The sequence below is a fragment of the Coturnix japonica genome, chromosome 5 (assembly GCF_054131305.1).
Source record: "Coturnix japonica strain WE chromosome 5, WE-NBRP24, whole genome shotgun sequence".
Lineage (NCBI taxonomy): Eukaryota > Metazoa > Chordata > Aves > Galliformes > Phasianidae > Coturnix > Coturnix japonica.
In genome coordinates, this window is record NC_140667.1 from 31,083,690 (window position 1) to 31,110,340 (window position 26,651).

The window sequence follows — 26,651 nt, forward strand, 5'->3', positions numbered from 1 at the left end:
TTCATAAACAATGGATTTGTTATTCAATACTGTAATTCAATTCTTAGTATCTCTGAATCAGGATTCAAATTTTGAGTTGCTCTGTAGAGAAAGTAAGTTTTTTGGGTATTGATAACTTTTTGTAACTCTTCTACTCCTTGAGGAGAAAGATAGTTTGAATGAGGATTTTTCCAAAGCGTTCTCTAACATTTCTATTAATCACTGCTGGTTTGATTATCGAGTATTCAGTATAGCAGTCACGAAGTGGCTATATGTCTCAATGAATATATTTACAGGATGTGGAGCTAAGCTTCGGTGCAAACCATTGTATTTTTTCAGAGGAGTGAGTTTTCCCTGACAAACAGTACTGATTGGTTTTTGGCTTTACCTGGAGTTCTGTGATACTGTATTCAAATTGCAACACGTCCTGTTTCAAAAGGTAAGAAGAGTCAGTGATCAACTTTTAGACAATGAGTGTTGGGAGAAAATCAATAGTCTGATTAAAATAAGAAAGCTCAAGAGGCTTCTAAACCTAAAAAGCCAATCTAACGCTTCACTATATCTCACTGAAATAGAAAACTATATTAGACATTAGATATACCAGATACATTACTCCTTGTATAGTTCCAGAAGTATCAATTTTTTGCAGTAATGCAAAAAATCTTTAGATTAGTTCTAATTCTGCTTTAATGTATATCAGTTAGATCTGTGGGGAGAAATACCTTAAACTTTATCACATAGGTGAGCTTTGAAACTCGCAAGAGCAAGGGGCTTCCTTGCACCATATCTTACCCTAAAGATTAAATAACTAAAAAAAATTAAAAAAGAATAAAATGTTTTAGATATTTGAAATATGTGCTGTTCCCAAAGAGACAATAAGAACAACAACAAAAGGTATTATACGCGGTTCAAAAAGAAAAAATAAGTAAATATAAGGAATGTGATGGAGGCATGGGGTGGCTGTTTAGAAAGGATAATCAATTTAAAAGTAAATAATATCTATTGAAGTACTTAACATTACTTTAAAGAGCAGAAATAAGATGTCAGGTACTACTTCTTAGAGTTTCTAAAAAAAATGGGGGGGGATGGGGGATGATAGTGGCAGGGCATTTAAGAAAATAGTATCTAAATTACGTGTGAAAACATATTTCTGGAAAGTTTCAAATAGTAAAGGAGAACAAAGAAGATACTAGGTCAAGGACAGAGTAAGTAGAGTTGTATGCTGGCTCAAAGCAGTGGCAGTGTCTGTACTAGTCATGAACTTTGCTGATGAACCTCTGTGGCCTCTTTCAAGGAGGCAGGATTCTGGGACTTAGTCCAACAAAGCACTTATTGTAGACTTAACTTTAAACATGTTAGACTTAATTCATACAAAATCATTGACTGAACACAGCGTTTATCATGACATAGCATAATAGCCCTTGGTTTTAATGTGATCCTTCTTTGTCTTGAAGCTCTCCATAAATGTAGTGTGCTGCAAATCGTTATACTCTGACTGTTGCCTCTATATACACTGAATAAGTAAATGTAGGTTGCAGCCCCAAACCTCACAGTTGTTAAACACTTGCTTCACTGGAATAGCATGAACAGTTATCATCCTCGGTCTAAAGAAGTATACACTACAAGTGAAAAGTGAAGGAAAGAGCAACAAAAAAAAGAGTTACTTTTTCAGGTAACAAGAAGCTAGACATTAGGAATCTAATTTGGAAAGGAGCTATCAGAAGAGTGTGCTAGATATTTCTAAAGTTAAGAGAAAAATCCTAGCTCTTCTTTCAACAAGATTACCATCAGCATGTTTAAGACAAGTATTTTGACAATGTGAATAGTTCTAATTGTGCGGTTGATAATGTTAGGATCCACTAAATTTTAACAATCTGTATGTAGACTCTGGTTTGATAATCCTTTGCACTGGACATGGTGAAGAGATGCCATGCAGTATTTGCTGGACTTTGTTTTCTTTTTGTAAGCATTGGCTCCTGGATACTGACTGAGAATATTCTTAGGAAGGTGGACCATTTCTCTGATCTTATGTGGCATTTCTTATGTTAGAATCAATTAAAGATGTCTGCAAAAGTAGTTGTGAGAATCTGGCACCAGAACTGTGAAATCAAAAAAGCGCGAAATAGTTGAAAGAGGGTTAACTTGTTGAGTCCTATGATCTTTGGTATATTCAAACATTTCCCAACTGGAATTCTGTTCATTTACATAAAAGTCCAGAGGGTGTTTGTAAGTCAGTACAATTAATGACTAGTTAAAACACCCAAAGGAACACATCACAGTTAGAATTTGAAAATCTTCTCCGTGTCTTCTGATAACTGCAACCAATAAAGGAAATTTCTAAGAAACTTTTAAAATTATTATTATTATTATTTATTTATTTTTTTGTAAACAATGACAAAACAATAAATAGCAGTTTAAAAAGTGTATAGAGAAGTAACAGAGAACCTTTAGTTTTTGCTAATAAATAGCACACTGGAGAATGTTTTTCTGGACAGCTTTAAGAGCATAGGCATGCACCTTTTTAGAAAAGTAAAAATTTCTCAAGTGACTTATCTGAGATTTTCTGTAGTAAAGTTCTGGTTGAATATTTGCATTCTGTTGAAATAAAGTGTTCACTGTTGCTCAGCCAGGTGAGTTACCAGTGAGCTATGATAGGAACTTCCTAAATAATACTTTGTTGCAGAAGTCAGTGACTTGGAGTAATTTCCCAATTCACACAGAGGGCAAAACATACAGATTTTACAGTCAACCTGCAAAGGCAGTCAATTTTTTAATTATTATTATTATTTTGACTTTGAAGGTGATGTAATGTAGAAATACTAGTCAAAGAGTTATTAAAGGAGATCTGAATAATGCCTTGAAATAAAATCCAATAAGATGTCATTCTGCATCATTTGAGATCCTCCATATATATATATATATAAATATATATATATATATTTATATATATATATATATATATATATATATTTTTCTATTGGGAGCAACTATGTCCTTAATTAACTCTGATATCTTCATTAAATAATGAATTGTCAACAACTAAGAAATAACAAGAATCATATAGAACTATCCTCCTGTAACATCATGTACTTGAGATGCATACTTGGGGGGTAGGGGGAAAGAAAACCTGAAATGCAGACCTTCAACAAAACCTTCTTTGGTTTAACTGTGTTCAAAGCCATGTAGCATCATTTTTGAAATACATATCTGATTCAGTCCAGTAGAGGAACTTATTTTCTGAAAAAAAGTCAACCCACGATCAGAAGAAAGCAGGAATCCTAAATAACCCTCACTGCATCATAAATCCTAAAGTTGGCTAACCTAACCCAAGAAGTAGAGAAAGTCTACTTTCTCTAGTAGAGAAATCTAAGCAGAGAGCTCTCTCTTCATGAGGTTTTGCCAGACTGTCTTTAGCACCTTGATCATCCTACCTGCTACGTGTTCCTAAATAAGAGTAATAGCTCTATCACTTTTTCCTGTCTTCAAGAGATGCACGTTTTCATATGTTTATTTTATCTTATAATTTGCATTTCTCTGTGTCACAGCAAGTGGATGCATTCCCGCATGTGCTAATTTTAATATCTTTGTTCTTTTCTTTCTCATGTAAGTAATGAAGAGCTCCTCTGGGCATGAGTTGAAAATCAATTCCTCTGAAATAATTTTAATTTCTTTGCATTTATCTTGAAATAAATGCAGCAAACTTTGCCTCATTTGTCTCAAATACACATTAATTAGACAGTCATGAAAGTGCATTTATGAAATTTTCCAAATTTAATCTCAGTATAAATGTAATGTCTAAGCATTACTGACCTGCATATTTTAAAAACTCAAGCACCAAGATATTAGCTAAATCTACACCTAATGTTTAAATAACCTGTAGTAATAGGCAGATTTATTTCTTTAATATTTCTTCATCATGGAGTGTTTTGCTTCATGGAATTATGCTTTAAAGCATCAGTGATTACAGACCACTTCTCTTGCATTGGGCTGTAGTTATCTCTTGGTCACTTCTTCCTGCTACAGATAACCTGATTCTATTGGGAAATAAAAACTAACAATGATTTAATACTCCTGCAATTAAGGAGTTCAAAAAAAATGTACCTTCTGAAAGGTAGAACACATACCGAACATCAGGTGACAGCTTACTTGGTATTTACTGTTGGATGTGATGTCTGCCACAAGAGTAGTACTGATTGATTTTAATGACAAGCAGCTGAGCATTATTATCGATATTTAGAGACCAGTTACTTCACAAATGACAAAGGCCAATAATACTTTAGAATCATAACACAGTGTCTAAGAAAATAAAAAAAGAGATTTAAATGTCTTCCTTCCAAGTAGAATGTGGAGTTCCTCAGACTGGAGCATACTCCCAGGTGACATTTTCTAAGCATCAATATTATTTCTTTCCTTGTATTTATTGAATTGTAGAATAGCATAATATGATGGTTTGGGTTGGAAAGAATCTTAAAGGTCATCTAGTTCTAGCTTTCCAACAATGGGCAGAGAAAAAGCAAGATCTTAAGACTTACCAAAAATCCAAAAAATGAAGGAAGTTTACCTTCAATATCTGAAGGGAACTTACTCGCAGGAGGGGAGTAAACTCTTCGAAAGGGCTGACAATAGCAGGACATGGGGAAATGGTTTTAAGTTAAAAGAAGGAAGATTTAGGTTGGATGTTAGGGGGAAGTTCTTTACTATGAGAGTGGTTAGGCCCTGGAACAGGCTGCCCAGGGAGGTTGTGGATGCCCCGTCCTTGGAGGTGTTCAAGACCAGGTTGGACGGGACCCTGGGCAACCTGATCTAGTAAAGGTGTATGTTTGGTGGCCCTGCTAGGCAGGGGGGTTGGAACTACATGATCCTTGAGGTCCCTTCCAACCCATCATTCTGTGATTTTAAGATCTTCTAAATGAAATAACTGTGAGGAAAGTTTGAGGGAACTAGGCACATATTACTTGGAGAAAAGAAGGTTCTAGAAAGTCCTCATTGTGGCCTTCCAGCATTCGAAGGGAGCAAATAAACAGGAGGTGGTACAACTGCTTACATAGGTGGATAGTGATAGAGCAAAGGCATGATTCTAAATAAAGACAGGGAAAGTTTAGGTTAGGTATTAGGAGGAAGCTTTTCACACTGTTGTGATGCACTGGAACAGGTTGCCCAAGGAGGTTGTGGATGCCCCAGGAGGCATTCAAGGCCAGGCTGTGTCTCTGGGCAGCCTAGTCTAGGGGTTGGCTACCCTGCAAGCAGCAGGAGACTAGATGTTCGTTGTGGTCCTTTTCAACCCAATCTGTTCTATGATTCTATAATCCAGCAGGTATGTGATAACAGCCATCAAAGTTGCAATTTAAGGTGTGGATAACTGTATCTTAGCTAATGGTTATTTGAGATAGAACCTCTGGTTCCAGTGAAGAAGTGCTGATCCAGAATTCCTATGTGAAAATTATTTACGTTTATACAAAGCTAGGAGTCCATAAGTGGGTAAAAATTTTATGCACTAGACCACTAGGGAACTGTTATTATATTGAGAGTTTGGAATTCTGTGCATGTAAAGCCATAATATTACACCAAGTATTTCCTTTTTTCTGTAATGAGTAATATATATATTGTTGTCAGTGTTCATGTATGCATGTATGATACATTCCTTCCATCATTGTCTAACTAAGTGACAGTACTTGAATCATTGTCATAGGATTCTGAGGTTGTAAAAATAGCTGTTAGGGGAGATAATAACTTCTTCTAAATTGTACAAAAAGGCAGCATATGTGCTGTTACCTATTATCCTTTGTGACAAGTTCAAGATCTAGGGAGATCTAAAAACTCTGAACCAATATTGCTCAAGGAAGTATTCTAGTAACAGCAGGAAATTCTGGCTGTTGCCCTTTATGACACATCTTTGATGAAACCATGTGTTGCTCACTGACTGTTAATGTTCAGGTGTCAGGAAATACTCATTCTGGGAATGGGCTCTAATTGGAGTTTTCCGTGTCCCAGAGAAGTTAGATATTTATTAAAAGTTTTTTGTAAGAACTAGAGCTTTACATTAGACAAGCATGCTCTCTTCTCTGGAGAACTAAAAAAATAAGCAAGATAGTAACCAAAAAAGATGGTAGTATAAGTTACATTAGAGAAAACTTCTAAATTGTGTATGTTTTACATTCTTCCCTGTGGCCAAAACTATGTTAGAAAAATGTGGGGGGGAGGGGGGAGGGGGGAAATCTCTTTCACTTGAATTGTTTTTATTGAAATAAGACAGAACTGTATGTCTCACCACAACAGAATAAAAAAGAACAGTGACTTCAGCAAAAATACAAGGGTCAGATTCTGAGCTGGTATAGATCAGTTGTCTAATGCCTAGCCCAGAGTATTGCGTGTCATGAGAGAGCTCGTGCTGTACTACAGCTTCCCCCCTTTTGCTCAGTGCATTTGCACAAAATTCCCACTATAGTTTGGTAGGGTGTACGGTGAGGGTGACGGAGCACTGAAACAGGCTGCCCAGGGAGGTTGTGGAGTCTCTTTCTCTTAAGATATTCAAGACCTGCCTGGACGCCTACCTGTGTGACCTGGTGTAGGGAACCTGCTTTGGCAGGGGGGTTGGGCTCAATGATCTCTGGAGGTCCCTTCCAACCCCTACGATTCTGTGATTCCACACTCCAAGCTTTTAAATGTTGAAGTTATTCTAGGCAGAATCAAACCTTGATTAATAAGGTTTTATACAACCAAAATATACTGTTTTAAAACACACTTGGCCAAAGCAAAGTTTTTTTGACCTGGAGCAGATGTCCTGCCAACACAGAATGAAGTACAGTAAAATAAATAAATAAATAAATAAAAATCTGTGGAAAAACAAAAATATTGGAAATCTGCTTTTTAAAATTTATTTTGTTTTGCGTTCACAAAGACAGCAAACAACTGTTTGTTGTTGGGTTTTTGTTTTATTAAGACTGACTCATTGTGGATTGACTGTGGTACTCTGTAAGAAACAGTTGTTTATTTCTGTAATTAATTCCACTTGATGGAAGTTGCTGTTTATGCACTCTTCCTAAGGCCAAATAAAAAAGAAAAAAAGAAAAGAAGAAAAAAAAAAAAGAAAAAAAGAAAAAAAGAAACAACTTCAAGTCAGGAGTGCATGAACAGTAACATTCCTTTAGGGAGCAGAAGTCCCCTAACATACTGATGGTTTGGGAAAGACTTTTTCTGACCCCTCAGACTACTAGAATTTTGCATGCTGCATCAGGAGGACTTCAAGATTCTCTCAGGTTTACAAAACAAAGGAAACAAAATGTTGAGTTAGTTGTTCTGACAGCGGAGAAAGAGACAAAAAATTAAAAAATGTAATTTCTACCAAGTTGATTAAAGTTCACTGCAATGTTGAAATATGCTTCCAAAAAAAATCAACATTAAAGTACTATAAAATTCAAGTGTGAACAGAAATGAAAGGATGAATAGAAATGAAATGAATGTAAATTAAATGTCTTCCACTTACTGTCTTTTCTTCTTGGGACTAGAGTTGGGTTTCTACATGTTATTGTGTCAGTCGCATGACCCACTAAGAATCAAGAGAAATCAAAACAATTGTTACATTTTTCTAATAGATGTTGTTTGTACATGACCACTGGATGTATCCCATCTCTGATGAACTTCTTTTAGTGAGTAGCCAAAAATAATTTTGCTATCACATGCCCAGATTCTTTTTATCTTAACTATTTCAGACGTCTTTCACTAATTTGTAATTCATTTCTCAAATCTATTGTACTATTATGATTTTATTACTAATATTTCACCTATAAAAATTATATAAATATGAAGCCATCTTTTATTATTCACATACATCTTCCATTAATTCTACCAGCGTACAGAATTTGACCTTCTGTGACTCTGCTGCTCCCTTGGTGAGCAGGTTCCTGCTGTATAGATCAGACTAAAAGGAAAGCTATACCAGATGTTTTTACTATTAGACAGATTAGCCCAAAACTAAAATTAGGAAAACATACCACATCTGATTTACTATCAGTCTATGATCTGTTGCTGCACAGGGAGCAATGGATACTACAGCAGAAGCAAATGGCTATTTATTAATGTTGGCATAGGGCTTTCATACACTCACCCCTGACTGCTCTAAAAATGCTGAACGGAGGGCCCCAGTCTGGTGATGAAAGCTGTTTTTGATAGTAAAAGCTGAGTTAAAACAACACAAATTCATTTTTAGAAAGGCGTGTGAGAAAGTAATGGTGGAAATACTTATCCCCACAAAACAATGTAATTTCAAACTCTGCATTGAATGTTTCCTTGAATAGATTAATTTTCTTGAGGTATTTTGGTAAGCCATAAGGCATTAACATTGACATGATGCTGTTCCTGGTAAGCAAGACTCTTCTTTCCTGTTGTATTAGGTCAAAACTTAGGATACAACCATAAGTTTCTCACTGAGCATTTCCATTTTGGCATAAGTATCCTACAGAATGAAATTTTCATGCTCAGGAGTAGGCCATGGGAAAGTTTCGGGAGTATAAGAGATTTTTTTTACATGCTTATTTAGAAATCCTTATATTTATCTAGCAAATGCAATTAGGCTCTCAGGGTGCTTTCACAACACATAAGATCCTCAGAACTTTGTGATCTAGGTAAAAAGTATCTCTGGAGTTGCTCAAAATTTTCCAATTGAATACTTTATTCACTGGAAATGTGGATTCAGATGGATTGACAGTGCTTCTGGATTCAAGCTCAGTTTATATAATTGCTTGCATTTAAAAGTGTATGTGGGACTGTTTTCAAAAACTGGAATTTAAGAAAAAATATATAAAAAATGAATCTCCAATTGGTTTTGAACAAAATGCATCTGAGGAATTACCTCGATATCAGGGGATAAAAACAAGGTAAGTTAGAAGTTGTAAAAGATTATTTTCACTGTTCAATTTGATGAATGAAATTAAAAAGAAAAGTACACTGTCTGTTAACTCTGACTTGTGGATAAGTGAACACAAGTCTTACATGTCATTATGTAACATAGCAGGGGGGAAAGGCAAGGATGAAATGAAGATTTTACTTGCTGTTTGCTGGTTGGTCTCCTGGGTGGTTTGCTCAGAAATCACCACTTCCTTCACAATACCAAGTGTTGTGTCCTGAATATCTGGCGTTTTTGTTTTCCTTTAGGGTACAACAATAGCAAAGTAATTCTCTGCTATCTCCAAGTGGATTCTGTGTCATGTTTGTGATTACAGCAGTGGCACAAGCTGTCCATGTGTCTTCTCAGCAAACTGATGCTTTCTTAATCAATCCTCTAGTATGGAGTAGTGCAAACCCACTTATTCTAGCCAGGCAATCTTATTTCTCTGATGTTTTATCAAACATTTGGTCAGAGTAAGTGTAGCCAGGTAGCAGAAATGCTTATAGCAAGTACTGCACGGTAACTTCAAAAGGTAACTTCACTTAAGAACTTTGCAAATGTTGTTTAAAATCTGTTCTAATATTTTCTCAGGAGTACTTGCTTCTGGAATTATGCTAAGCATTCCTGCATACTACTTGTATTGAGTTAGCTTTGAAGGAAATTATGGTAAGAGAGAAGTTGATGAATCAGTTTTCTGTTTGCTTCCATCAGTATTCATCACATATTCTATGTCCCACCAAACCTGCAAACTAGCAGCAATAACACTGTGACTGCCAACTTGCTAACTCTCACCTAATCTATCCCAGGGCCTCTTCATCTACTTTTTATCACACCTCACCTCATTCTGTTTATAATCAGGTTTACTGCAAAATGTGAAGCTCGTTAGAACTCTGTGACAAGATCATGTCCAAATATTACCCGTATTTAATCTAAGATAAATATGCACATTTGAGTGTGCATAAATGTGATGTGCATCCTTGCTGCAGTATAATATGCAGTGAGAACATACTGCATCTGGTTAAATCTAAGCAATTTAAGCAACCATAAATATTAAATGTGAGCAACATATTAGCATAAGTCTTAGGAAGATTCTTGTCCTTTGCAAAGCTACATTGATGAGTGTTTCAGAAGTACAGATTGGCAAATTAGAGGTTTAAGGAGTCAGAGGGGTTCCTTATGCTGCTTTCTGTTCATTGAAAAAGAACTAATGGTGGGGGCATTTTCTTCCTGAGCAAACTGACTGTTATTGTTGCTTCCATCTACTACTCTGCAGCCTTGACTTTATGTACCTTTGGAACTTTGAAAAATAATTAGACAGAAAATCAGAAAGAGGCTTTCTGCTCTTTTTGCTGTCTGTTGCAATGCTAAGTGAAAATTCCACCAATATTCCACAATGGAGAGGCTTAAATTAAGGAGATTTGCTGACTGTTAAAGTTCAATTTCTGCATCAGAGGGAGCAGCAGTGTGACACACTCTGCATCACAGCAGTGCTGTTTTGGCCAAGCTCCAAGTTAGCAAGGGCTGACTTAGATCTCAGTGGGTGGTAGTTATTACACATTTTGGGGAGGCTATTTAAAACTGGCATGTGAACTAGTTCTATCAGAGAGGAAAAAGTACAGGTAGTAAAGTCACCCTGTGATATCTGCCCTCCTGCTGTGGGTTAACATACAGAAATTGAGCTGTCTGAAGCACAGAGCCATTCAGGAGAGGGAAATCAAACAAAACAAATTGGAGATAATTTGATATTGCCAAAATTAGAACTGTCACACCAAGAATTCCTATGAAGTAAAAGTTGTAAAGGGGCTTCTGCTGTGACTAAGCGTTTGGCAAAACAATAAAATAGCTGCAGACCATGACAGAATGATTATTTCTACTCTTTAAGTGGGTTGAAGCTGCTGAGTAAGTCTTGTGAGATACAGTCTTGACAGTGATGACCATTCATCATTAAATGGATGTCTACAAGTCAAATTTGCCCTAGATTTCCAATTTTTTTTTTTTTCTTAAGAGTAAATGTTGACGCAACTTAGATCACGTGACATTTATTAATAAAAAAGAGTTTATGGTTGTATAATATCTAGAATCATTTTCAAATATAAACCCTCAAATAAAAACAGTGAATACAGGATACAGGGCCGGAAAGAGAACTATTGCTTCATTGATACCGGTCAAAATAATCTTCTAAATACAATTGCTGTAGAATGTTTAAAATATACAAAATATTTCAGGTCAAGAACCATGAAAGAAACAGTGGTTGTCCTAAGGATTTCCATTTACTCCTTTTTTATTGAAGTTATCGTGAAGTAACTGCATTGACTCAGATATTAGCCTAGAGTGCATCTGCACCAAGAAAAATACTTTATTTATTATTGAGGATAGATGGTATTGACTATTAGCAGGAAATCTTTTGTAGTACTTTTGCATAGTTTAACAGCAGAAAATCTCTATACTTATTTGTACATTACAGAGTAATACTGTTATTATAAATAACATTTTACAAAAGCTTTTCATAAGATCTCTGTAAACATGAAAACCTAATACCCTCTTTGATCTTAAAGGGATCCAATCATGAGCTGCAGATGACAACTGCAATATTTAGTCCTTGAAACCAAGGACTACCTCAAAGGAGATGATGCAACAAGCTGTGGTGTTAATTGACATAATAATTAATTAATAATAGTGATTCCACTGAGAGAATGAAAAATGTAGCAAATTACATGAAATAATAATCAAAAAGTTCGGTAGTATATAGGTTCTTGTAAAATACTCGGTTGGAGCAGGCACATTTTTCTCTATGAAGATGACAGGTACCAAGAATATTGTAAGTAATATTAACAAAATGTAACCAGATGTGAATTTGGCTAGCAGTCATATGAAGTGTTGGGAGACAGTGACATTAATCCAGTAATTGATAGCTGTTTCAAATGCAAAGACATTATAAGAAGTTGAATGTCAATGTCAGTATAATAGTATAAATATAGACCTGTATTTTTCTACTGAAAATCTCAGCAAATGGTGTAAAAACATAATGACTATCAATAAATGCTTCAGCATAAACACAGCTACTTTTGGCAGATACCAGCTTCAATTGCAGCCAACAACACAGTGCAAACTCATGGTGTGCAGAGTCATCAGCTATCCCTAAATAGGCCATATTACCGTTTATGTAGGAAATAAGAGCTAGAAACCCTTAGAACAGATTGTCATGGTTTATGATTTTTGGTTATTGGTATTCCACATCATAACATCATGCAGGGCGAAAGGTAGCTAGATTGATGCCCGCAATCTATCCCCAAAGGACTTTGCATTCAGAGAGGAGATAAAATTCCTGGCATAGTCACAGAACTGGGCCGAACCAGCCTGTAAACTGTTGACACACATTCTTTGAGTGGATACAATAAAAATCCCAGTAAGGAAGCCCCTTAAAATTTGGAAGAGGAAACAATACTTCACTTTTTTCCTAACCTATCTGCAGATTCAAAATTAAAACTTACCAGAAACTTTTACAAAACAGCTGATTGAAGCACCAAAGTTGGCAGCACTGACTCCCATCATGACCTTTCTGAGGAAAGGAAGGCTAGCAAGAATAGAATAAATGCTCTACTATATACTGCATTTCAAGTATCATATTTACCTCGCAAACTTTCTTTGAATGAGAACATCCATTGGTTATATGGAGCCATCAGGTTGTATGAGCTTTTCTTTGATGCTGCTATTTCTTCCTCAGAGGGCAGGAATTTGACAGAAATTTGACCATGTAGGTGTTATGGAATTTCTGAGGATAATCCTTCCTCCACTTAGTGGTAAACTTCTTAAAGTGATTGAATTTCCTAAATAGAGAGACGTTTATTTCACTGATAATAATTACACAGATTTCTACAACCAGATAATTCTGTCATTTGCAAATAATTATGCAGCAGGGAGGAAATCTTATGAATGTCTGGTAGCATATGTGATAGTAATCATTCTATAAAACTCATGGATTTCAGTTTTGTTATACTGTGTATATTAGCTTCTATTTCTATATAATCAAGACCATTCCAGTACCGTTGATAGACTGCTGAGTTACACGGTATGTTCTCAGTTAAGCCTTTTGCCTTTAAGGTGCTATTCCAATAGAACTGTGCACTCTTGTAACCTATAGGGGTGCTCTTTATTCTGGATACTTAATCTTTATTAATCCTTTGTTATCTAATGGGATTTATGTCTTGTATCAGATGCAGGGATAGAATGTGAGCAGTTCTTACACGTATGGAACATGAACAGGCTAAAATAGAGCTATGTAGAATTTACTGTATTAAAGTTAGCATAAATACAAAATGTAATCAATTCCATGTTCTGCATCGAAGCCAAGTATATCAAGGAGATGAAACTTTAACCTTTCTTAGTTCAATTTTTCCTTCTTTATATTTAGTATTTAATTAAGTTTTTTGGAGGGTACATAACCATGTGTGAAAGATCCTTTCATGACTACTTTTTAGATGTTTTTTAATCTACTTGGATTTTCCGGATAGAAATTTTATTGTATTTAAATGTATTGATAATAATATCATTTATTTATTTATTTGTACCTGATATTATCACATGTTCTAGCTGTGTCATTCTGAATCAGGAAAGTATTTCAAACAAAGGGTTTTGTGTTTTCTTTTTTCTATAAAGCATAAGGGGAAAAAAAAAAGAGAGAAGCTTTTTGCATATGGAAACTAGTAAGTTGTCAGTAATGCTATTCTTACAATGCTTTTCAGTGGTTTGTCAGAATATGGTGAACTTCATAATTTATAACATTTTGATCGCTTAAGTGATATCAGCCCAGGGTAATATGATTGGTGTTGATTCTTTCATATTCTTTAATAAGGAATATTTTATATCCACACACAATGTTTGGTGTCTGATTTAAGTCTCTCCAGGTTTCCTTCATTAAATGCTACATGAGTCTTTTACATTACACATATTGTTTGTCTGCTGTAATTAATGTTGGCTGTATTTTCAATACAAAACATTGATAATTAGCAATGATTTCTAATGTCATCTTAATCTTAATATGCTGCAGATCATAATGGTAGCTATCAATCACAGTTTTCACTGAAAATTCATCATTTATACTTAAAAAGAAAAAAAGAAAAAAGAAGGGAAATACTCTCTTGTTCAATAATTGCAAACCAAACTTCAGCTATGGATCAGTGTGCTAGATCTTTCAGATCATGAAATAGGTGATCCATTGATTTCAAAAGGATTCAGTGAGTGTTGGGTTGCACCCCTGCTTACTCAGGCGTGTTTTCAAGTATGAGACATAGTGAGAGAAAAAGAACTGATTTGGCCCTTGTAAGAGTTAGGAAAAGGAAAGTTCCCCTTAAGTATTTGTGTTGTCAGTGAAGAACAAAATCTTTTTCTCAGTGTTTGTTTACATTGTGGTCACAAAAGGCAAATTTGCTGTGTGTCTTTAACAAACAAATTGAACAGTAACTAAAAATATCTCAGTAGGTCTCATTGGTATATGTATTGGATGGAAACGGAAACAGTAGATACGTTCTTGAATATCTGACAACAAATTGAGCTTGAGGCTGCCAAAATATACTATTCTATGTTGCATAATTCTCTGTGAGAAGAAAGATAAGAGTCCTGAGAGAGCATTCATTACTGAACATCCTACATGAGGGTGAAAGAAACAAAAATACAAATAAATATAAGATGACAATGCTTAGATTCAGAAATACATTCAAGCCTAGTATTAAAGTTTCAGAATTACAGTCTTCTTGATTAGGATCTGCTTGTGGGATAAGTGCAAAAATGGTGCTCCAGATAGTACACTGAAAATATGAAAATACAGTTGGCAAAGAATGTTAGAGGATGAGAGATTCCAAAAACTTTGTCAACATTTTCTGAGAAATATAGATGTGTTTTTGACTAATTATAGCATTATAATATTTGAATTTAGAAAGATTTCGCAGAATCACAGAATTATCAAGGTTGGAAAAGACCTAGAAGATTATCCAGTCCAACCATCACCAATACATCCCAGTTAAATCATATCCCCCAACACAACATCCAAACGTTTCTTGAATACTCCCACTACCTCCCTGGGCAGTGCATTCCCGTGCCTGACTACCCTTTCCGAGAAGTAATACTTCCTAATGTCCAGCCTGAATCTCCCCTGCCGCAGCTTGGAACCATTCTCTCTAGTTCTATCACTGTCTACATGAGAGAAAAGGCCAATCCCAAGCTCACTACAACCTCCCTTCAGGAAGTTATAGAGAGCAATAAGGTCTCCCCTGAGCCTACTCTTCTTCAGGCTGAACAATACTAGCTCCCTCCGCCACTCCTCATAAGGCCTGTGCTCCAGACCCCTCACCAGCTTCATCGCCCTCCTCTGAACGCGTTCCAGGGCCTCAGTGTCTTTCTTGCAGTGAGGGGTCCAAAACTGAACACAGAACTCCAGGTGCGGCCTCACCAGTGCCGAGTACAGGGGGAAAATTACCTCCCTGTTGCTGCTATTAACACTGTTTTTGATGCAAGCCAGGATGCCGTTGGCCTTCTTGGCCACCCGGGCACACTGTCGTCTCATGTTCAGCCAAGCATCAATCAGTACCCCCAGGTCCGTTTCCTCCACACAATCCTCCAGCCACTCCGCCCCAAGCCTATAGTGCTGCCTGGGGTTGTTGTGGCCAAAGTGCAGGACTTGGCATTTTGTCTTGTTGAACCTCATCCCATTGGCTTCAGCCCAGCTTTCCAGCCTGTCCAGATCCCTCTGTAGGGCCTCGCTACCCCCAGGCAGATCCACACTCCCAGCCCATTTGGTTTCATCTGCGTACTTACTGAGGGTGCACTCAATGCCCTCATCCAGGTCAAAACCAAGGACACTGTACCAAAACGTGATTTGATTAGATGTTTGAATATACGAGAGCTAGATTTTAGATTTTTTATGTACTTATCTCATAGGGAATTCTACTGAAATTGATTATAAAACCTTAGTGTTCTAGATGTGAAATGCACAAACAGTTCATAAGTCATTAAACCCATAAGTTATATTACTTAATTTAAAAAATATATACTTTAAATTACCTGAAAAATACCAGAAGAGTGTAGAAGTGGGGAAAAACTGTTTTGTTTTTTTAACACTGACAATAATAAGAGATAATACTTATAATACCTTGACTTATACAACCTGCTTTCCTAGTACCTAAATGTTATTTTATCTACAATAACACCATGCGTAATAGCTAGCCATGTATACTGATGCATTCTCCTGTGAGAATGAAATGGCTCAATATTTATACACATTACATTTCCTTTATTTATTTTTCTTATTTTGAAAATTAAGATAGAATTATTCTTGTTAAAAAAAGAAAACGTCTGTTCCTCCATCACATCATATAGTCAATGATTTCTTGTTTTTTTGATATGGCGTGTAGATGCATGTGTAAAATACATCAAAGGTCTTTTGTTTACTGCATCATGAAATTAAAAAGCATGCAATCTCTGTAATTACATTGTCCTTTGCCGTCTCTTTAAAAAAGAAAAAGACTGTGTTCAAATTTTCTCCCTGTTTTATTTGCACCCTATTAACAACTGTTACTAGAGCTTTAATTATGCCCCTGTGATTGCAGAGATGCGGCTGACTTGTGTCATTTTCCTCCCAGGGGATGCTTTATAATTACCAGCATCCATCGTGGCTGCCTGTAAGCTGATGCTTTTTTATTACCAGTTCAATAATCACTGCATCCTTGTGAACATCTGCTCTACAAGCCATGCATCGGAGGTCCCAGTGCCTGTCACTCGATGCTCCCTCGCTGTGGCAACCCCTTTGCCCTCACCTTCAGTTTATATCTAATTTGCTTAGCAGAAGCTTCATCCAGATTGCCTCACAGGAACACAATTAATGCTTCAGATTTGCAAACAAAGAAATTTCCTCCTTATTTTTCTTTTTTCCTTCTTCTTTTCATTTATTTATTTATTTATTTATTTATCTTATTTTCTTAATGTTATATCATATAATTTGTATTCATAACAGGGTGAATCAATATAAACCCAGAAAAAAAAAATATATATTATTTGCTTGGTTATCTTGATATATAACGAAAAGTATGTAAGTGGTGAGGATTATTACACTATGAGGTCCATAGTGTCCATAGAGAATTCTCAAATAAAAGATAAGTTTTAAGTCTTTCAGCATATATCTTTCTACATAAAATTTGTGGAATACAAGAAAATATTTTTCCACAGAAGTACTATTCAATAAAAGAATTCAAAACGAGGGAAACCTACCTCTTTTATAGCTACATTATTGCTTGCATTTATATTTATGTAGAAGTACATAAAGACTGAGTGAATGCATTTTAGTGAATGAGGATTATTGCTAGTTGCAGATGCAGGTCATGTATAGTTATCCAGAGCAGTGGGGAATGCCATCAGCTAACTTATCCAGTTGTCTCTGTAAGTTAAGTGATGATGAAGACTTTAAGCCATGCAGGCTCTATTTATTTTTATATTGGCCTACTTCATCATACCTTCCATAGCCTGGCAGTGCACAACAGACCTTCGAATGAAATGTTCTGAACATTTTACGGTACAAAATCTGTAATGTTAGTGTTACTTCCTAAATGTTATTGAAATTTTTCATTTAACATAGAAAAATTTGTAGGCTAGCAAACGCTTATACACTGTAAATCAGAAGGACCCAGTTTGAAAAGCAGTAAAATGCTAGTTGGAAGGACATACTTCCAACTTTTGGACAATTCTCAATAGTTTCTGATAATAGTAATTATAGTAATAGTTTCAACCTTATTACTTGTCTATTAGAACAACACTATATAATAATACAGTCACTGCTTGTGACATGTATTTTGCTGTGATTCTATAGTAATGTTCTACATATCTAAATATTAAACATCTTGAATGTAGCTTTCAAAAGGTTTACTAAAAATCCTGTGAGCTAGTTCAAATGACTAAACCTGTAACCTTTATGCATATGATGGGCCTGAATTGCCACACCAAAGAGAATAGAGAGAATCCTTAAAACTGCATAGTAGTTTAGTGAGATTTGAAGTTGAGTGTGAGTTAGGGAGGTATTTTTGTGTACTAAAAGGTAAACGCTACTTCATAACATCTATCTAAACTTTACAATACATGACGTGTCTATGCATCTGTCAAACATTTTCTACAGCTGATTTGTTAATATACTCTTTATACTTGTACTAGAAGAGAGAGAGAGATTTGAATTATCTGTCTGAATCCTTAATGATAAAAATTAATAAATACTTTTTGTTGGGTCAACATATTACATTTAATTCCTGATACTTTGCAATTGCTGTGATGGCCTAATTAAAAGTTAACAGTCAAGATATTGTAATGTCCTCTTTTGTTTATAAGTCAAAGGCCTTTTTAATATAAAATAAAAGCTATCCTAACATCTCCCTGTTTTTAGGTCCACTGCTAAGAACAAAAGAGATGAACAGTCCAGCTGCTTCTTCTTAAAATTACACTGGTAAGTCAGCAGTTTCATTACAAAGAACATGAAGTGCTCAGCAAAGATTTTCTACCTTCTCTAGCAGAATCATCTGGAAAGGTGTAGCATATCTATATCAAATATGCGAAAATATAAATGGCTGCTGCTGATGAGACTTAAATCTACCATTGTCTTTACTAGGCTCCAGTTCTCACCTATTCTTTCCAAAGGGAGAGTGGTGTTATCAGAACAAGACAATCTTAAAGAAACAATGTCCTGTCCTGAACTGTGCTGATGCTGACAAGTTGAAAGCACCTCCTTTTCACTGAGCAGTATTGTGCTGCTCAGCTGAAACTTTATAGTCTTTTGAGTTAAATAAAGCAGAGAAAGAATGATTGCATTAACTTATTTATTGGAAGTCCTTGTCTGTATGACATTTAACACTTTTTATAGACTGTAAAGTACAGAGTTTAGTCAGCTTGTTACTATACTTGAATGGTTTTTCATTCGGTGTTCTCCAGGATGAAACATCCTCCAGTGCTTCAGTGCCATCCATAGATGCCAACATCAGTATCTCTACCGCAGTATACAGGTTGTTTTTTATAAAATTTAATGCCCTATTCTTTTCCATGAGGTTCTTTAAATTAAATTGACTAATTTTGCTTTTGTGCTAGATGCACTACAGGGTTAGCAGGGATTTATCTCTCAGACCAGGTTTTTTTAAAGATTTGTGGTTTTTTTTTTCTTTTGTCATCATATTTCTCAGACATGCTCTTTTACTGTGTTTTAATCTGTCCTCCCATATTGAGTTGATTTCACTGTGATTGTAATACATTTTCTTAGAAATCATATCTGTAAGGCCAGATTTTCAAAAGTTATAAATACCATTGAAATCAGTTTGTCTGAAGAAATAAATAGTGATGAAATGATGATAGATGAATTATCACAGTCATTTCAGGAAAATCTTTTAAAGGCAATTCATCTTTTCCCGTCAGAACTAATAATTTGAAAAATATTCCAAACTAGAATCAGCTTTTATAGAACAATAAGGAACTAATATATCTCAGAAAATCACCAAGTGTTATTTATATCACAGTAATTTTTGAGTGTCCAGATCTTTAACTCACAGAGGCATTTCTAGTATCAAAGACTGGTTAACAAACCAGAATAGTATCGGAACCAGATAAGCAAATAGTAATGGAACCAGATAAGCAAACTAGCACATGCATCATCTGAAAGAAAATTATCCCAAAGGAAATCTACATTTTTATTTATTTATTTATTCATTTATTTTTAACCATAGAACAAACAAACAACAAAATTGATAAACAAATGAATTGCATTTTTGAGTCTGAATAAAAGGCTTCCTAACTTACAGGAACTAAATCTATTAAGTCAAAATTACTTCTTTGTCGGAAAACTGAGACATCTTTCAAGCCATCCACATCTCTGCAAAATATTAGAAAGTGTCATAATCTGAAGTATATAGAATGTATAAAGAATGTTTCATTCTTTGAATTATTTATTCATTTTTAAGATCATTCTATCAGTTTGTTTTTCTTCATTAGAAAATCATCAATTATGAGAAGAAAAATACAAAGCTTTATTGCTTTTCTTCTTCAGTCTGCACTGCATTACTTCTGTGTTAAATTGAACAATACTTTCCAGCTAAATTTATGTTGCAATATAACTTAAAAACAATGAGATTTGTTTTTTGAGTTGCTTTGTATCTGGACCAATTCTTGTAGAATCCATTATCCATAAAAGCTGATGAGAATTATTTCAGCTTTTCAGGGTATCCTTAATCAGGTACCAGGAACCAGACCAAGAAACACATACACATGGCAGATTCTGAAGGCACATATAAGTTAGGTTTTGTAAAAAATTAAAAACTCAGAGATAAGAAATCATTCTCATGAACAAATAAAACATGTTCAAGAAGAAACTGTTCTATGTTAAGGTACCAACACCACAAAAACCCAAGTCACTTGCAATAAATCAATTAAAAACCAAACAACTTGGCATGCTGCAGAACTGGAATACAGAAAATGTATAATGTGTCCTTTTCTGATGATTTGGGAGGAGAAGGGGAAGCATTCCAGAAAGCAGAGATGAATTATGGCAATGCCGTAGCTGGAATTTGAGAAACAAATGAATTACATTTTCTGAAGAAAATAAACTTCAATCTATCTATTTTTTAGTGAGAGGAGAATATTAACTTTGTATTTTCACAGCCTTTCTGTTGTTTTCTTTCTTCTTTCTTTCAGTACCACACCCTGCACTTAGGAAAGTTCTCTATCCTCCCTGTCCCCCCTCCCACCCCCCCCCCAAACAAACAAATAAATAAATGAATAATAATCCGGGAGCTCTAGAATCAGTTGAATGCAGTATTTCACAAAGACGCTGACTTTTCTGTTCCAAATTTTTAATTAAAATATTTACATGTCCTGAAAGCAGAAGTTTGTCTTGCCTAAGCTCATTCAGGTCATCAGCATTCAAAAGTGGATACATCAAGTACCATGGCAAACTCACTATGCAAAACTGAACTAAGACATGTTAAAAGCTACATCATTTTGTGTGAGAAAACGTTTCTGCCTTGAAATTCAGGAAAAAAGCAGAGAATCATAGAATGGTTTAGGTTAGAAGGGACTTCAGATATCATCTAGTTCAACTTGATCTACACGTCCACAGAGCATTTCAGTGCTGTCCTCTTCTGTTGTTTTCCTCAGTATGAAAAAACATAAGGTCCAACTTGGCAAGAATGATTCAGTGCTAAAAATGATTGAGCTTTTGTACAATTAGCCAAATATTTTGGAGTAAGAGGCAACAAAAAAATTAAAAGAAAAATGTCACTTCGGGAAAGAAAAAAAAATCACAAAGTTATAAGTCTCTTTTTATTAGTTAGTTACAGAAGTTTTGTTAAGTATGTGTAGATAGGCTAAAATTTGCTTATCTGCATATTTGATAACATCTTTAAAGGAGTTAGATTCTACCAAACAGTTTTCTGTGCACTTGGTGGTTTGGGGAATTTAGACATTGTTTCTTTAACTCTTATATCAAATAGTAATTTTCTCCTAAATGAATAAAAGGTAATTATAATGAAATATATTCATGGTCTATTACTTTTATATCAGTGTTTTACCACAGGATCTATTATTGTCCCAGTTACACATGCATGAACCTACTGAATCTCACTTCTGCTGTTTGACAGATGTGCTCATACTCTTGTCAATGGCTAGCCTTCTGAGGATCAAAGAATTCTACTAGTCCCTGGAAGCCTCCTCTTACTGTTAAAAGACACCACAAAGCAGTACCACCTAACTGTTCCCCACAAGCCTCAAGTCACTACACACAAACAGAAAGATATTATTTCAAAAAAATCTGCTCCATTTTTTTGTATGTTATGTTTTCCAGAAGAGTAATCTCATTTTTCCTTTACTGTAAAAACATGATTTCTGAGTATTCCTTTTCCTCAAAGTGTCTGGGATTAGCAGCTTTTTTAGAGTTCTGTTATTAGGTTGCATATTTGCAAACTGAAAACATAGCAGAAAGATCAAGAAAGGGCCATCAATATAGATACAAACTCTTAACTCTTTTTCTGCTAGTCCTGTCTTTTTATTGTTCTTTGTTCAACTTACCACTAAAATTGACAGATGGTAGGAATATTCTTCGTTTGTTTGATCATACAAATGTATTTTATTAGATTTGCCTATGAGCTGATGACAATTCAATATTTCACACAGAAATCATAGACTTCTATGCATTTTTATATACATAAGCTTATGTCCATAAACACAGATTTGCTTTTGCTGAAAACATCAGTGCTTAGCCTTTATATTCTCTACTCACAACTGTAGTTTCTCATGGCTTAGAACAAACAAAATTTGAAGCACACCGTAGCAGACTTCCAGCAGCCTTGAAATGCTTTCATCATTAACAAGCTCTGATGGCAGATTCACATTGATTTTTCCTTCATTTTTCTGTGTCCTTTTATTTGACAAACTTCTGAGGGACGGTAGTTCTGTAAACCTGTAATCCGGGTTTATGATATAAAATGGGCAGTAGATTTTAGAAACACCTCCTGGTTTTATGTGCATATATGTGTTTAGATTGAACATGTACTAATATACACCAACTTAAATGCACCATAATTGTTACTGATAGGAAATAAACAGGTCCAATCCCATACTAAGATTTTAAATTGAAAATTAAACCAAAGATAGTCCTTGAAAATGGGAAAAGTGGGTAATTATCCTTGTTATTTTTTTCACTGAACAACTCAAATACCTCAATTTAGAGAAGTAAATGGATTTTTATATTAATTGCCAACCACCCAAGAGAAATAAATGTAAAGCTGCTTACATACAAATCTTCTACACCTCTACGTATCTGTTCAAATTAGCCTGTCTAAACTATGTATTTGTATAACATAAAAACATTTCATTTTTGAAAAGCAGTTAGATAGCAGATGATAGTAATGCTTTTTAAACCTTCAGAAAATGGGGTATCCTACCATTTCTCATACAGAACATTACACAGTGTCACTAGCATGCAGAATCCCTTTCAATGATACTGCGCTCCGAGTAAGTCAGAAGAATGATATGTTACACATTAAAATAAATCTTATCTATACATACAGAACTACTAGTAGACATTGTGCTGTAAAAATAATCCTGGATACCACTTATCCCTGAATTTTTATTGCTTATGGATCCTTTAGAACCTAGCAGAAACTACTGTGAGAAAATCCATTAAGGAAGAGATTCTGTCACTGGAGATGTTTGTGTAATTTATATAACATGCTAGGTTGCAATATTATTGTAAAATTACAGCATAATAGTTCATTGTAATTGGTTCAATATATATTTAGATGTTAAAATAAAATTTTAATAGAAATTCACTATAAATATAAATAACTATAAATATATTAGATATTTGTATTTTCCTTGAAAACTGAAAACAAAATAATATGGATTTTTGATGCAGGGGAATTTGTTCTCACAGCAGAGTTGTTTCTAAACAGGAAGGTTACAGTGGGAAAAGACTGAAGATGACCAGCATCATTGTTCTGATTCGGAAATAGGCAAGTTTAAAAAAAGTCGTTTGAAAGAGAAGGAAGTTACATATCCCACTAGGAAATATGTGATCACAGTAGTAAAGAATGAAGATTTTCTGCTAGAGAAGTATAGGAATTTTTACCTTTTTTTTTTCTTTTTTTCTTTTTCTCTTTTTTTCTTTCTTTCTTTCTTTCTTTCTTTCTTTCTTTCTTTCTTTCTTTCTTTCTTTCTTTCTTTCTTTCTTTCTTTCTTTCTTTCTTTCTTTCTTTCTTTCTTTCTTTCTTTCTTTCTTTCTTTCTTTCTTTTCTTTCTTTTCTTTTCTTTTCTTTCTTTCATAGAACTATCTTGCTAAAGACCATGTTGACATTTTCTGGTTCTAAAGAGCCTGTCAGTTTCCAATTCATGTAATTATATTGTTACCTACTCTCTCCTGTGATTTGAAATATTTTCATCATTCTTATTTCATATCCTGTCCAGAACTATTGAAGGTTTCTATATTAAGAGCACCAGTGTTCTAAATAGAGTTGTGTCTTTTTTTTTTTTTAACCAAAATTATTGTCTAATGTCTAGATTTATGCAAACTAAAATTAATCTAATTTTTGCCAAATCTGCAAAAGAAATTTAATTTAAGAAATGTGACTTTAAAGATTCTTCTCTTGTTTAATGTAACGTTGCATTTGACTTGATTCTTCTTCAGTTTTATGGTCCAGTGAAACTTTTGTGATTAACATATTTAGAATGGATGATGAATCTATTTTTTAAATAAATAGGATATCAAAACAAGGCCTGCTCCAAGATGCCTCATGTTGGCCCACGATATCAGAGGTGGATATTGGTTGTATGGCAGTAAAGGCTGAACCTTTCTGCCTATATTCTGTTGCATTTTGTTGCCATGCAATATATGGCATCTCAGGACAAAATGGTGTCTGACATGGAATATTTTCCAAGCAAAGGTGTGCAGCTAAATTCACCCACGTGGAAAGAATTGTACCCATTGACATTCATCAAAGTTTGCTGAACATTTGTGGAAACTATATGGATATTTATGGATGTGAGCACAGTGATGCAGTGGATGATGCTTTACAGCAGCAGAGACAGTGACAGTAGGTCACCTCCTCTGGTGCATATTTTTAGGAGCATGACACACATTCAGGCTCTTGTTCATTTCTGGTGAAAATGCTTATCTAATCATGGTGTCTATGCTGAAAAATAGTGTTTTGTAGCTGAAAATTCACTTCATAAATAGTGTTGTTGTGCTTTTGTATCTGTTATAATATTTTTCCATGGAAATAAATAGGAGGTATTACTTTTGCAGTGACTGATGTACATATGGTTTCAACAACCAATGAAATGCTCTCAATGGATTATTTGCAATTTTATGGCATCAGAGATGATACCTGACAAAGGACTGAAGCCTAATCTAAAAAGTGAGAAGGACACTTGCCTTTCTGTCCAGCCAAAATGAGAGACAATTTCCCCTGCAGTGCTGGGAAGTGGAAATCCCTTGGACTCATCGCACACTTTTATCTAAATAAGGTCTAAATGGTGAAATGTATCCACACAGCTCCAGTTCTAAGCATACAAAACTCTATGAATGTAAATAACAAACACTCAGATTTGATGAAGTCAGAGTTTTTCTCTATTGTACTGAGACCCAGGACACCATAATATGCCTAATGGCAGTTAAAATGGAGCAATGGTTATGGTGTGCAATCAGCTGACACCAGCCTTTCTTTTCTAGACACCTGAAGTTTATAGTTGAAGGCAGTCAGATTTGAAAATACAAATGAAATGCTGGTCCAGAGAAATTCAGGTCCAGACTAACAACTGAGTTTATATTATTTTAAACTAATTCTCCACTATACCAGTCTTATAGCACAGATTTCATCTAAAATATGTTCAGAAAGCAAATCAGCAAATTGTTATCTCTCTTTCAAATGCTCCTAAGAGAGTCAACAGTTAAAAAATGGGGAAAAAAAACCCAACACCTTTACAATTCATAGAATCTCAGAATCTTAGGGACTGGAAGGGACCTCCATAGATCTTCTAGTCCAACCCACCTACTAAAGCAGTAGGTTGCATAGGAAAGCATCCAGGTGGGTTTTGAGTATCTCCAGGGAAGGAAACTTCACAACATCTCTAGGCAGTGCTCTGTCATCCTCAAAGTAAAGATGATTTTCCTCCTGTTGCTCCACACATGATCACCCCAAAATCAGAACATATGTCTGAGAGTATTGTCTAGATTCTTCTTGAACTCCAGCAGCTTGGTACCATGGCCATTGCCCTGGAGAGCCTGTTTGAGTGCGCAACCATCTTCTCATGAGGAGCCTTCTCCTGACTCCTGCTGTAGGCCATGACTGGGACTCCCTCAATCTCTTCTTTTCTGGGCTGAACAAACCAAGGGACCTCAGCCACTCCTAAGATGTCTTCCCTTCAAGACCCTTCACCATCTTTGTAACCCAATGAGAGTTATAAAGTTTTAGCAGCAAGCACACTCCATGTGTGATCTCTGTCATCTAATGACATTTTCTCACTACTAGATATGCCATGTAGCCCTAGATCAAAAATAAATTAGAATGTAGCACCAACAAATGCATCCATCAAGCATATATCATTGAAACGTAATCATGATTGGAAAAGTCTAAAGTGAAACTATGTGTAAGTTTTTTGCTAAGTTTTGAAGAAGCAACCACTAAAAGATATTCTTTGTTCTTTTAAAACATGAGAGATTACTTGTAGGATATTTTCCTCTTGGTTCTGTATTCCAAATATCTTACTGATCACATCAGCCCACTTCCATTTTCTAAACTATGATTCAACTTAGCATAAAAGAAACCTCAGATCTTACCAGATCTTTTCTGTTCTCAGATTTAAGCACTTCTGCTTTGACTTTGTTTGCCATCGATGAAAAATCAATTCTATTATGTATAAAATAGAAGTCATGTTATTGTTAGTATCTTTCAAACAAAGGTGCATTGGTGCATCTTCTTCACAGTTTGTATATCCTTCAGACTTTTGAAGTAAACATATTCTCCATTACCTGTTTTCAGGTGAGGGTGATGTCTCACTTGTCCTTGTGCGTAGCATGGTTTGGTTCAGAATTTGCAGACATGAGCTTACAAAAAAAATCCTTTTAGTTTACAACTCACAGAGCCATAGAGTAGCTTGGGTTGGAAAGGATCTTAAAGATCATCTATTTCCAACCCCCGTTACTGTGAGGCTTGCTGCCTAGTAGATTACAGTGCTCAGGGACCCCTCCAACCTGGTCTTGAACACCTCCAGAGGTGGGTCA

The 26,651-nt window shown here is 35.2% G+C and overlaps 1 long non-coding RNA gene across 1 annotated transcript in view; it reads left to right on the forward strand.

Annotated features, from left to right (window-relative positions):
- LOC146760745 (uncharacterized) overlaps window positions 1–23,607 on the forward strand; it is a 105,279-nt gene extending 81,672 nt beyond the window's left edge. The window contains exons 3-5 of the long non-coding RNA XR_014947185.1: window positions 18,282–18,341; window positions 18,824–18,894; window positions 21,514–23,607. This is a non-coding gene — a long non-coding RNA (uncharacterized LOC146760745). The remainder of the gene's footprint in view (window positions 1–18,281; window positions 18,342–18,823; window positions 18,895–21,513) is intronic.
- The last annotated feature ends 3,044 nt before the right edge of the window (window positions 23,608–26,651 follow it).